The sequence below is a fragment of the Numida meleagris genome, chromosome 3, assembly GCF_002078875.1.
Source record: "Numida meleagris isolate 19003 breed g44 Domestic line chromosome 3, NumMel1.0, whole genome shotgun sequence".
NCBI classification, from domain to species: Eukaryota; Metazoa; Chordata; class Aves; order Galliformes; family Numididae; genus Numida; species Numida meleagris.
In genome coordinates this window covers 33,319,431-33,333,664 of record NC_034411.1, presented here as the reverse complement: position 1 = coordinate 33,333,664, position 14,234 = coordinate 33,319,431, and the positions used below count along the sequence as shown (strand labels likewise).

The window sequence follows — 14,234 nt, the reverse complement described above, 5'->3', positions numbered from 1 at the left end:
AAAGTTGGTGGGTCTTGGCGTTTGAGATCAGTTTTTGGAAAATTCACCGCTGTCATATTTGAGGAGCTAGAAAGTAGTACTTTGACATTGCCAGAGATTATCATATTTACAATGTCATTATAAAAATAATCTGACAGTCCTGGGCAGTGAAACATGACTTGTTTCTTTCCTCTATTACAGGAGAAACTGTTCACCAAGTTGCTGCATAATTATATTTTAATACCTTTTAAAACTCACTAGTGCTGAAGAGGATGTTAATAAGTCACTTGCTTCCTCCTTTCCCCAAAGACAGAATCAAACAAACTTAAACTATTTCTTAAAAATACAGCTTCAATCTGTTCTAGAGTTTTTAGTGATGGGGATTCTGCCATCTCTGAAGCCAGAGCTTTATGCTCTCAATTGCTTAAAAAAAATTTTTTTAAGGAAAATTGGGTATAATGCCCATTAACTCCATAAAAACTGTACAAGGTGGATGGAATATTTTTCTGTGGGTTAAGGAGGAGTTTGGTTTATAAAGTCTAGTGGGACACTTGAAGAATATTGCTTCCTTTTCTTTACTATGTACTTTTATTAAAAAGAAAAAATGCATTATGTATTGGAAGAGCGTCTTGAGCTTCCTGGCTCTGTTGTTAAAGTCACTAAAATCTTGATAGTGATTCATAATTATCTGTGTTGGCACTTCAGTATTTTCTATTCCTTATCCCTCAAAATCAAGCCACAGGAAAAAACAAACAAACAAACAAAAAAAACCCAAAATAGGCTATGGTTATCATTATTTTCTGTCACTAAGGATGCAAAGTTTCATTGTCCTTGGTGAGGTGCCTGTGTCTTTAATGAGATAGTCTGTCATGTCAGCTCAGTGAATCCTTACGAGATTCCTTTCCTAGAGCCAGGAAATCTTTCGTGGCAACACAGCGTGCTGATTCACATGAATATCTGATGGCTTTGGAGTGTTGCTAGTGTAGATGTTAAAAAAAACAAAACAAGCACAAAACTTTTAACTGTTATGCTTGGACATAGCTGAACAATGCGCAAGTTTAGTGCGGTCTCATTAATTTTGATTATGTGATCAATTCTCAGGTTCAAAAGATGAGGCATGCTTTGGATGTGCAGTGATTGTAGACAGCCCCCCTTGTGGAACCATTTGCATCCACATATGGAGCTAAGTAAGTACAGAATGTGATTTCTTCCTCCATTGGTTTTACTGGTCATGACAGTATTTCTGATCTCTCAGCTCCAGCTACCATGAAGTGCCAAATGGCTCAATATCTCAATATTGGCACTGATGGGTTTGGAGCCTTCAACACATGCACTAAAGTTCTTTGAGTTCCCTGAAGTGGTAGAATTGGGGCTTGTCTGAGATCTTCACTTGGCAAATCTTATTGAAATAAAAAGGGAAATAAAACAGTAAAAACTGACAGTGTGTAACAGAAATGGTAAGATCCATGCAGGCTGGAACATTACAGCATTGTTTCATTCATTATATTGTCTTACTAGCACTGTGTGAATAACTTGCAACATGGTTTTTTGCCTCTGTGACTGGTCTTGGAAATATTTTGTATTCTCTTTATCTTTATTTGCTATATATAATGTTTTACCAGTATGCATTATTTCCTATTTCACTGGTGGCCTGCTGAAAACTGTACAAGAGGCAGAATAGGCAAGGTCCTCAGCACTCTAAAAGTTTTTGAATTTTATAGATAGAGCTTGTATAAAGAGCAGCAAAGAGCAAGTGCATGGTCAAAATATGGATCATTTATTTTTACAGTCATGAAAATCTGAATAAAATTTACCAAATAACTCAATTTATTTAGAGATAAGTAGTTAAAATGATACTGAAATATTTTTCCTTTTTTGACCTTATTTTTGTGATTAGAAGACTTTTGTAAGCTTTCCAGCTAGAGCGGATATTCTTTAAGATTCTAAAATCTTTATTTTTATCTGTAATCTCTTTCACGTTTTTAACGCCTGCATGAGTGCAGATTAGGTGAGACCAGAAGCTCCTTTGCACTTATGCAGTGTCCTCTACTAATAAGCTGCATTTCCCTCAACTTCACTTGCACGTTCTGTTGTCTTTTACCTTTGTCCCTGATACTTTCTCATATCCCTTACAACTGGAATTTTTCTATTAATTCCTTCAGAAATCTATCAGATGTGCATTTTTGTCTTTGGCACGATGAACCTTTGCCTGTTTTCTCCAAATCCTCATGTTAGAACTGTTTTAAAGTACCTCTTGTTGTAAGGTGTTTGGATATATTTTCTGTATTGCAGTGGATGGGAGGAGGGTTAGCAGGTGTTCCATCTTCCCTGAATTTTTGTTTCAGAAATACATGTACCTCCAATACCAGAGCTTGATCTCTTCTGTCACACTACAAATTTAAGAACAATTGAAGGTTCATTTGTACTAGAGTCATTTATTGATAAAATGAAACAGTCGTAACGTGAAAAGCCTGTGGAGGTCAACTAGTTGTTTCCTGGAGAAATGTTTAAAAATTATAAATTAAAAAAATAAGCTGCTTTAACTAACAGACTAGTTCAGGCAGTGATGGGATTTCTCTAAGTATGCATAAGACTGAATTCATTTTTTTGATCCATAGAATTAAATAGCATATGCGCAAACTCTTGCTGTTATGAATCATATTAAAATTATGATTCAAACCAATATGCTTTGCTTTTGAAGCATGTCTAGAACAAACTGAAGGACCTCTTAGAAAATAATCTACCAAAAAAGTGCCTGCTGTGTCTTTTATCTCTCTTTGGTACTTCTTGGAGAACAACAGAGAACATTTAGAATTGCTGACTGTTAAATTTTATTGTATGGATTTATGGATTTCAATTTTAGTGTGTAGTTGTGCTTCTATTTAATGGGATGTACACCTATAAACTGGGGAAGCTCTGCTACTTAATCTGCTCGCAATTTCTAAAGCATCACAAAATTCTCTTAGGAGTCCTATATTTTTTCTAAGCGTTCTGTGACTGATACAGTGCAACATTTATACTGATGTTTTGGAAATGGCCTATTCTTCAGGTGCATAATATCTGATTTGTTGTCATGCCTCTTACTTCATTCTCATTTTCCGGTGGGTTAACAGTTCTATAACTGAAGAAATGCCACGTCCAAATTCTTATTTGGAAAATGCTCTTTCCCTGAAATTAACTTACTGATACTTACTTTCAAACAAGTTATACACAGAAAATGAGGGAAAGAAAATTGTTTCTTGTCTCAGAAAATGTAAAGGTTTGGGGCTTTTTTGTCTTGTTTACTGTACCTGAGATGCTTTCAAGGAAGTCTCCTGACTCAGTGAGTTGTTGTTTTTTTTACTACATTTTCCAAGCAGCTTTACCCTTAACCTCCTGTGATGAGAGGCTGCTGCCTCAGTATGTTCTGTCTTGTCCCCTGCCCTTTTAACTACGTGCTTACTAATGTCACTAAACCATCTTTCTGCATGATCAACAGTGAGAGCTCTGTACCATTTCAGTGCAGGTTGGAATGAAAATCTACCAACTTTCCAGCTACCTTTGCTGAAGTAGAGAAGCAGATATTGTGAGGGCCAGATATGGGAGAACAGAGGGTTGGGAGATATCTGTGGCAATGAATTTTTAGTGCAGCCATTTGCATGAATTTTTCTTGGAAGGTGTAGCTAGCTTGGCCCATTGTTGTTTGGATTTTAGTTTTGAAGTGCTGTTAAAATCATAGCTTCCATAAATACACACACAAACTCACATATATCCATAAAACCACTAAAAAGAATTGACGTCCATTCACTTGAAATATTAAGTAAAACAGAATGATCAAATTATTTTTGCTTTGTTTATTAGTCTCACACTTTTTTTATTGTCTACATTGAGGATGTAGCTGCATGGTTGGTAATCAAAGCGTATACAATAGTATTCATCAGACTGGCTGTCCTGAAAATTCAAGATTATGCTACTACTGTCTCTGCATAGGCTGTCAGAGGAAGGAGAAGCAAACTAACTTTGAGTGTGGTCATTTGTATAATAAAGTGAAGAACAATTTTATGTCATGACATTTGTTTTTATACGGAGTCCTTTTCGTTAGTTCTGTCTCAGGAATCACCTCATTAGCTTTGGTAGAAATTAAATATATGCGAGAGTTCAGGATAGTCACAAGGCAAGCTGTTTTAATTATGGGAAATGTTTAGGCATTGAGCGTTAATGGAAGATTCTCCCGTTGAGTGGCCTTGATGTCACCAGGACATCCTTGGTAATGACTTACTAGTATGAATGCACAGGAGCATGCGTATAGAATCTTTGCTAAAAAAAACCAAACCTGACCTATACTTTCAGCAAGAGGCAAAGAACCTAGGATCCTGAATCAACAGAAATATCCTTCTACAAAAGCATTCAATGGTCTAAGTATGTATTCAAAAAGTAAGGTAAATGCCTTATGGCACTTCAGTGTCTTCAGTATTTATTAAAATATCTGCTTGTGAGTGATGGTGAACTGGGGAACCAATTTGCACTATAATTTACTTTGTGGCTTCGATCCTGAAACCTCTGGTATATTTCACTATAATAATTTCTATTCGTAATGAAATGATTAGTGTCCTCCAATGTCTGCCTTAAATTTGAGCCTATTTTCTTCACATGTCTTACATTTTCTGAAACATATCAGTTAATTGGAGTTGTCATTTATCTGCCAGCTTTACTGGAATAAATTTTGAAGTCAATGCAAGACATACTGTAACTGAGAATGCAATTCCAGGTATCCTAGTGGTCACTTCATGGTGCTCCCAATAAATGCCACAATTTAGAGAATATAAAATTAGTCTCTCATCTGCTAAATGCATCCTGCTGTGAAATTGCAGCCAGTTAGAAAAGGAAAGATGCCCTTAGCATAGAAAAATGGTTTGAGAGAATATGAAAGTTATAATGGAAAATGTAATAGATGCCAGAAATAATTACACAGGTGACTTGCACAGGATATGACTGCCATTCCTTGTATTTCTTGAGAAAACCCAGAGGCCGTTATTAATTAAGCTGCAAAAATAGGAATCCGCTGTAGTTCTTTAACCATCAAATATCCTACTTGTCTTTTCTATGCATTATGTTCTTTAAAAGGTTTCTTGTTCCTGAAATCTTTTTCTGTGGAAATAAAGAATCATTTAATATATAATTTTGGGGGTTGTGAGATGCTTTGTCTTAACTTCTTGAGATATCACTTTCTAACACTGGCAGATGAGAAGTTCACCTTCAAAAGCACTTTTGCATGTTTATACAGAACAATCAGAGGAGAAATGACACTGCTTTGAATATTGACTGTGAAAAGCACAAACATTACAAACTATCCATGTGTATGAAACAGATAAGAAAGGTGAAAAGCTTCTGAAGATATCAGGGTATTGCTGCCTGTAGGTGATTCTCTAGACTTTTTTTCAATTTCTCTTCTATCAGTGTGCATGTGAAATAAGTGTGCTTTTGGATGTTTTTGTTATCTTCAAAATAGTGGGGTTAAATTCTAACTGTGAGCTACATGTGGTGGTTGCTTTTGAGCTGTTTGGTTTACAAAACGTTTTCAAACAGTTTCTCTCTTATTTTACTGTTCTATTCTTGGTGGTCACTGTTTGATAAAGCCTAACTCTTATCAACAAAGGGAAGAAAAATCTTCCCATTAGAAAAATCTGAGAAATGGAGAATAGGCAGGATCTAAGAGGGCTTCAGTTGTCTTGTTACAGAGCAGTTTTCATACTACCAGTGCTGAAAGCCCTTTCTGACAGACAATTCTCTCCATGCTTTTGGATTGAGTTACCTCTTTTAATGCTTCTAGCTTTTGAATGCAACCTGCTTTTGACTGAGGATGAGGGCAATGTCCTATCTTCTAAGACATAGAATGGGATTTCTGTTATGTGTCAGGCCCTGATCTCTTCAGCAAAACCCTGAAAGCAGAGGCCTTGAAGTCTATGCAATGATTACTCAGTGCATTTTTTCTTGCAATGAAGGGTGAAATGGATGATACAAAAGGTTCTCCAGGGTACTTTCTCACAGCAGCATAATTTCTTGGCATCAGTCTGAATAGTCTGAAGGCTACCATGACAGACAGCAACAAGATCAGTGACGATGGATAGCTATCACATTACTATAGAGATTCTTCCATTGAGCCCTTCTCCTGTTAATTCTCCCTTTCTTTTGCCTATCACACTTGTGGAGGGGGTCAAATAGACTCTAATTATATCACTGGAGAGGAATATCAGAAAAAGCTTCGAGATAACTCAAGTATTCAAAGCAGAATATATTACTGGTAGTTCAGTGGTACTGCTTCTGGTACTTGACCAGGTTTGTTTACAGCTGGTATGGGAGCAAGGTAAATAATGTAAGCTGTGAACTACCTCTGAACTACCACAGAGAATTACTTTACGTTGAAGAGATATTCCAGGAATGACATAATTTAATTTTGTTGAAAATTTCAGCTCTAAAGGAGAATGTTACTTATGATACCTTTAACAGTGAAATTAAAGAATAAACCATTTGCATTACAGCATGCTAAAACAAAGATCTGGGTTTTTTTTTGTTTGTTTGTTTTTTGTTTTTTTTTTTTTGAAAGAGATTTTCCTACTACAGTGAATGAATAAATAAAATCAGAGCTAAGAATCAAGAAAGTACACTCCTTTTCCCTCAAGAGAATTGAAAATATAGATGATGTTTAACAGTCTTGCAAAGCCAAATACAACACTTAAGTGACAGCTTTGACATGAGTGGATGAACTGAAAATGAAATAAGGCTGGTAATTGGAAGAAAACATACTGTATGTATTTCTAGAAACATAAGATAAAGAAGGAAAAGTAAGGGAACAGGCAATGGTAACAGGCAAATGACAAAGCAATATCAGTAAAATATTTCAGAGTAGTATCACAGTAATAAATTCTCTGAGGGACTTGGTTACTGTTTTGAAACTTTTGAAACATGAAAACTACCCTTAGTTTTTACTGTATTAGAAAGTTCATTAGTGTGAATATCATCCTGGTACTCTCATTGCCAGCACTGTTAAAACTTGTCACTGTAATCAATCTAAAAGAGAAATCATATGCTAGTCATAGCAGAGCAATATGATAAAAATCATGATTAATGACAATCTTTAGTCAACTGTGCCACTTGGTTAATGAATAACATCCTTTTTCAATAAATAATTGAGCCAAAATGTTAAAGACAGAACAATTGGGTATAGCAAAGACCTTGAAGAAAAACAGTATTTTGTGAATGCTGTACCAATTAAATTGATTTATTCTGTTGTATATCTCTACTGATTTTCTTTCCCTCTCTGACTGGAATCTGGAATCAACATTCCCTACGTGTCCTCTGTAATACTTTTCACTATTTGAAATAGGAATAATAAATGGTTGTGTTTCCCTTCTTTATTTTTCCTCCTCTTCTGCTGCATATGTTAGACTTCCTAATCTCTTCTTTATACAGTTAGGCACCTAAGCTGGGGACAGAGCAGGCTATGAGTCAGAAGTAGGTGTGCAAGATGGGCTCAGGGAACACCTTGCTGCGTCCACTGAATTACTCAGATCCCACTAAGCTGGGATGAGCTCCCATAACTTTCATCTAATGTTCACAATGTCATCTACCAGCTCAGGGCAGGGATTTGAGATCCAGCTGTCAGCAGTGGGATCACTCCAGAGCTGAAGTTGAAAGTGGAAGTTCTTATGTTTTGTAAGTCCTCTGACAGGCCTCCCTCAGTGTGACTTATCCCAGGTCAGAGCAGGAAGACCAGTCCATTTAACTAATCCTGCTTACATGAGTAATGGCAGGAGTGCTTTTCAGGGTTCAGTTGCTTAGCTTGCAACGTAGTTATAAGATAGTGGCCCATGTTCTTCATGGGAGAGGAGGTTCATTAATCAGGTTGCAGGGTTTTCAGTTCAAAGATTAGTCGTGACGGGGAAGATCAATAAAGTGCATTTACATTCTCATCAAAGATATGTAGTAGAACAGGTAAACAGAAAATGGGTTATATTTAGTGGTCAAGTAAAGTATCCTACACAAACAAATGCTTCCAAATTCAATGACTCAGCAGCTTGTTTATTATTATCTACATAATTTCTACTCCAGAGGATGAATGTGGTTTTTCTTGTGTTCATTTCAGTGATATGTATTTCTGCAGTGATAAGCAACTTAAGAGATACATCTTGATGAATTTTGATCAGATAAATATTACAAAAGGCACAGATTAATTGAGAAGGCTAATAACAAATGCAACCTTCTATTATTACAAATCAAGAAACACTTAAAAATATATTTGGTCTCCAGGAAAAATATATCCCATTCTAAGGTATTGATTTTTATTTTTTTTTATAATTCTTTCAAGTTGGACTCTATGGGATTTTGTTGCACAGACAGCAATAACATGATATTGCTTTTTCTTTAATATCAGGATAATAGCCTGCGTAAGAGACAGTTAATTTAATTATTAGTTGGAATTTGTCAGGTATTGTTCTTGCTGAAAATTCCCATGGTTGACAAGATGTTTGCTTTTGCAAAAGCTGTGTAAAAGTGATTACATAATGTTTATGTTTGTCACCCCTGCCGAAACAAGTCAAATTTCAGCATTATTGGTTTTGAGTAGGAGAAAAGTTTCAACATTTGTGTAGGCACCCAGAGACAAAGACATTCCTGTAACACCTTTGGTGTAGCAGTAGGATTTCTGTGGGGGCTACTTGCACCTAGCACAACAGCAGTGTTGCTCATCTCTGTATAGATGATCTCACTCTCAGGTCCTTGAAGAGATGCCTTGTTAGGATTTTGAAATGGAGTGAGGTTGGGGCATCTTCTTAAAATGGTGGGCAATTTGCTGTGAGCTATTTCCAGAAAAACACCAGCTGATATTAGTGGTGTATTTGAAACTTAAAAGATGAAGAAGCCTAGCATGGAGCTATGGGAACAAAGAAGGGCAGTTCACACTCTGTTGTTCAAGAAAAGACACAGATTATTCTAAATAACATTGTAATCATAATTTGAGTAGTTACCTGCAAAATAGAAATAGCATTTTGTAATCTATGCTTTAAAAATGAACTTAACTGATACTTAAGGAGATTCAAAAAGTATAGAGTCTATAAAACAGCAACTGAAAACTGTTAAAGATTATTGAAGAGGAACAGAGGAAATGGGTTTTATATGGTTTATTGCAATTTGTCTAGTCAGACTGGAGTTCATCATGGATTTCATTAGAGTTGAAGTCAGACTATTGTCTACTCTGTATTGTACACAGGCTGAGCAAGACTTCCTATAATAGATTACTCATTTTTCTTGGTATAGTCTAATTGTTTCTCCCTCCTACACATCTCTTGAAATTTTCCTTCAGTAAATGACATTTTTGTTAAAAGAAGAACAGGAAGCCTGATAGATATCTCACTTGTATTCTAGAGAGATTATTATTAGTTTCAGGGCTAACATGACAATTTGTTCCCATAATGTTCTCATCTGTTCATCCCCCATTTTTCAATGTGGAATTATCATTCTAATCCCTGGGTTAAGGCAGGTGAAGCTGAATCACAGTGTAGTTAAGAATTTATCCGAAGTTGTGCAGCAAGTGACAATTCTGGGAATAAAGATTATGAAATGATCTGTATTAATTGATTTTGTAACAACAGTAGCAGCAACAGTAGCAAGACATCTTGGAAGCTGAAAATGAGAGATGACAGCTGATTGAAGATTTCTCTGTTGATGAATCGGGTCAGGTTGCAACTTTGTAACAAGGATAGTGTGTTAGGGACAAGGTTAGATTTAGTGATGATTCACTGGTAAAACCAACCTCTTCAAAACAGTAGCCTTGTTACTTGTTAAATAACACGGCAATCCAAATTATATAATGTGGGCGATTTTGTAACCCCTGGCTGAAGTGCCTGGTGATTGAGGTATGTGTAACTCTGGCTGTGGCCATACCTGAGGTAGCTGAGAGATTCCTTATCTCAGCTGGCAGGGCTAGAGTCCTGTTGCTTTGTCATCTGGAGATACCTAATTCTTGCCACTTACTACATGATGAGACAGGTTTTGTAATAGTTTTGTAGCCCTTTGACAACTTAATGTTAGGTGGGGTGAATGTTTCAGGCAGCAGGATTCCTGACATGCTTTTCAAATTGAAAGATTTTTAGCATGTATGTTTTATTGTCAAACTGGTTTTGTTTATTAACTACAAGACATTAGTGGAAATTCTGATCTCTTCAAAATTTTGAACGGGTGAGGACTGAAATGTCTGAAAATAAAGAAAGCTAGTGTAAATCAAGACAGCTAGAAGTGATGTGGGAAATGACAATAGATGTGAATTCTGTAACATGAAGATAAAATCCTTTTCACTGATTAAAAAGATGATGAATTATGTTTTGTGTTGCAACCATTCATTAAACGTTTCTTGACATTGTGGTATTCAGATTTTGGAGACAAAGGCCTTGAGAGCGCCAGGAGAAAGGCTGCTTCAGGAGAAATTCCCTAGAGCAACTGCACATACAGGGAGAGCTCTGGTGGCTGTGCTTCTTTGTAAACCTGTGTATGCCTTTTTCTTCAGCAGCACTCCATTCTGAGTCAAGGGGATGTGGCTACTGCCATTCAGGTTACTTTGAAAATTCAACTGTACAGGGAGGTTCTGGGGTTAACAGGGATGCTTCATGGAGTTAAGAAGTTTAAGGCAAGAAGAGACCACTAAGTTGCAAAACTGGACTCTGCATAGTACAAGCCATGGGATTTCATCTGGTTAATTGTGTATTGAGCTCTTCCTGTAACTGCATAGAGACTTGTTCAGCAACAAGGTTTTGTTTGGAAATATCAAAAAATGGAGGATAAATGGTTATCCTCAGTAGCTTGTTCTCTAAGTTACAGATCCCTCGTTACTAAAAAGCCACTCAGTAAATTGTAGTACAGGAGTCTTTAAATATCTACATTTAAATCATATCTTGTCATTGAATATTTTGGTGAAGAGGCTTAAATAAAAAGATTTGAACAGACTTTTAACCAGCACTGCTTATTTTTACTATAAAAAAACCTCGATGAAATACTGAGCAAGGCAGATCGGGGATTTTTTTCTTTCTTTCTTTTATGTATTTAAATGTGCTTAGTTCTTAAATTACCAGACTCTAGTTTATTTTGATTTTTTTTTTTACTCCATCTCTGTAGTGAATGTACTGTATTGCTCATGTGAATGCTTCGAAATCAGAATGGGGGAAGCAGTTTTTAAATTAAGAAAATGTTGTTACAGAACTACAGAAATTGGTAGAGAGATTCAGAGAAGATATTCTGTCTGACACTAGTTTTAATTAAATCAAAAGCCCAGAATGGAAACAATTGAACATGCACAAAATCAGAATTCAGTCAAAGTATTCTATTAACTGACTTGTATGTTCAGATAAGTTATTTTCATTAGGAAGTTAAAACAGTCTGAAACTACTTTGTTCCCTGTTGTCCAATGTGTGTTGTGTTATATGAAACAGAAGTTATTAAAGGAAACAGATAACCTTTTTCTGTAATCTTATTCATGTTTAGAATGTGAGTGTAGTGTATTGTGTAGCCCTCAAGCCATTCAAGTTGCTTTTAAAAACCTGTTGAGCTTTTTTACCACTGTTTTTTGAGAACTTTGTTTCCTTAGATCTTAATGTTTGAATTGTTGTTTAATTGACCAAGTGACATTTATTGGCTCTATGGTTTGTGGCATCAAATAATTTTTTGTGCAAGTGTATGACAAGTAGGCTGTTAAAAACTACCTCTAGAACGACTAGCAATTCAGTATCTTCAGACCACGCTAGGACATCTGCAGGTGTCAGTATCAACTAGAGTGGGATAGAAATCAATGGGCATCGTGAATTGTGATGAGAGGAAATTGAAAATGTGTACTGATATCTAGCACATCATGTGAATAGGAAGTGAAAGCTGATGAGTGTCAGATCAGTTCTTGTTTTTCATTTTAAAAGCATTTAGGAATTTAATTGACTATGTTCATCTCACACTTCAGGGTCTTTCATTTTTTAATGTATTTCTATAGGTACCTCATTGCTGTCATTACTAGCAGGCTTTTTGTTCCTTTTTCTTTCATATCTCCAGGAATGGATATACAGAAATGTGTACATTATTATTTTCCATAAATAATCCAGGCAAAAAAAATCTATAGTTATTCTTTGTGTATGGGAAATACAGTGAAAAATGTCTTAAGTTTTCAGAATGTAGTCCTTTTTCTGTTCAAAACTTGTTGACTAGATACAGATTTTGTCATAACTCTGTAAGAATTTAATGTTTTGGTCACCTTTTTCAAAAAAACCATTGTCTACATTTTGTATTCAGCTTGTATAAATGCATGTGCTGAGAACAGTTCATGTTTTTCTTTACCAGCAATCATAGGGTGCACTGTGCTGGAGGAGTGCAAGCAGTATTAGTTTCCCCAGGAAATGTAATGCTAGAGGGATCCCTCAATGTTTCAGTCTCCTCCCTACATACACACTTTAACGTGTAGGTATAGATGACAGCAAATATAAACACGTTTCTGTTCCACTGCTCATATTTGCTTGCATTCTACACCTTGCTATCAGTATAAAAGCCCCAAGTTTTTGTATTTGTATTTAACTCTTTCCCTAGTGCTTTCAGTTTATCAAATTACTTGCTAATCTTTGAAGAGCTGGAGAACACTGTGCCTGAATAAAGTGTAGAACAGAGGCAAGAGAAATGTACCTGATACATGAAAGAAAGAAAGGAGATGCAGCTTCTCATAAGGTTAGCAAAATGAAAAGATGACCTTACAGCAATTTAGAATTTTGGTAAGGTACCAGTGAAGTTTCTAAGTTATGGCAAGTTGATTACTGCTAGTGAGTGAGAAAAGCCCCTGAAGGATATTTTGGAAAAAGGAATTACAAGATTTTGCAGCCATAAAATTAAAAGATACTTCCCTGAAAGATGCCAACGTTTAATTTAGAATTTGACCCTTTGAGATATGTACTAATGACCCCTGCTACCCATACATTGAGACAGGGTAATGAACAGAATTATAACTTAAATGCCAAATGATTATGGATGACATAATGGTAAACAGAAGGCTTGTGTCAGTTATGGACTGGGACTTCTGTACAGCTCTGAGACTCAGCCTAGATCCTCATCTGCTCTCATGGATGTGCCTCTGCTGTTCTGGGCACATTGTAGAGAGTCGTTTGAGCCAACTGTCTGCTTGACTTTATTTTCTCTAAGGAAAAATGGATTGTAGGCTAACATAAGCAAAAATATTTGTATACGTAATGATCTAATGACACCAAGACACAAGAAAATACTGAGATACCACTGCACTGAATTTCAATTTTTTACATGTTACAGGATTTAATGATAGAAATGAGAAAAACTCCTACTCACAAATCTCAAGTTAGTTTCAAAAAGACATGAAAATTCATCCCCCATATCCTTTACAAAAAGACGTATAATGTATGTCTTATCATTAATCTAGCCTGCTTTCAACAAAGGTATTTTAATATTAAAAACAAAACAACAATCAACATTCATGTTATCTAAATCACTAGCCCATATGGAATTTAGATTAGTTAATTTCATAGATTTTAATAAAGGAAAATTGACTCCACATTTGTGAGTGTTTCAGAAATACATAGCTTATTCAAAATAGTACAGAGATCCTAGCTGATATACCTCAACAACGATGAGAACAGTGAAGGATATCATTCACCTAGTAGTGATAACTTATCTTTAATTAGCTGAGAAGGTCTAAAAGATGGAAGAATAATTAGCTCCTGAAAAGTTTTGTATGCCTATTCTGAGGCAGCTACATACGTTAAAGCAGATCCAACGAGGTCATATTGATGAAAGCTCCAATGTGAGTACCTTGCTGGTACTTGCTGGAGTAGAGTGGCTTATTTGTCAACTGATCTTTTGAGAATAGTCCTATACTTCTAAGGATACAAGATACAAGGAACTGCATTTATTCTGGAACAGGTCCCACTTCCGATTATTTTATATGTATTTATGGAAATAAATAAGGAGTATGAGGCAATCCTGTGAGTTATAATGTTCACAGGACACTAAAAGAAATCCTGTTAGGTGGCTCTGTACTGATTCAGTTTTAGAGCACTTCAGTAATAGATATCAACTCTTACAAAAACATTTGGTTTTTGATCAGAGAGTTCAACTGCAACATCATTGCTACTGTAGTTTGTGATTAATGTTCTTGTCCTTTGATTTGCAGTCTGTCCTTCCTGACCAAGCTGCTAATAAAAAGTAATAGTTCAGTCATAGTAGTTATCCGC

The 14,234-nt window shown here is 35.9% G+C and overlaps 1 long non-coding RNA gene across 1 annotated transcript in view; it reads left to right on the top strand.

Moving 5' to 3' along the window:
- The window catches only part of LOC110396774, an 82,090-nt gene continuing 68,934 nt past the window's right edge, over positions 1,079–14,234 (top strand). The window contains exon 1 of the long non-coding RNA XR_002437244.1: positions 1,079–1,166. This is a non-coding gene — a long non-coding RNA (uncharacterized LOC110396774). The remainder of the gene's footprint in view (positions 1,167–14,234) is intronic.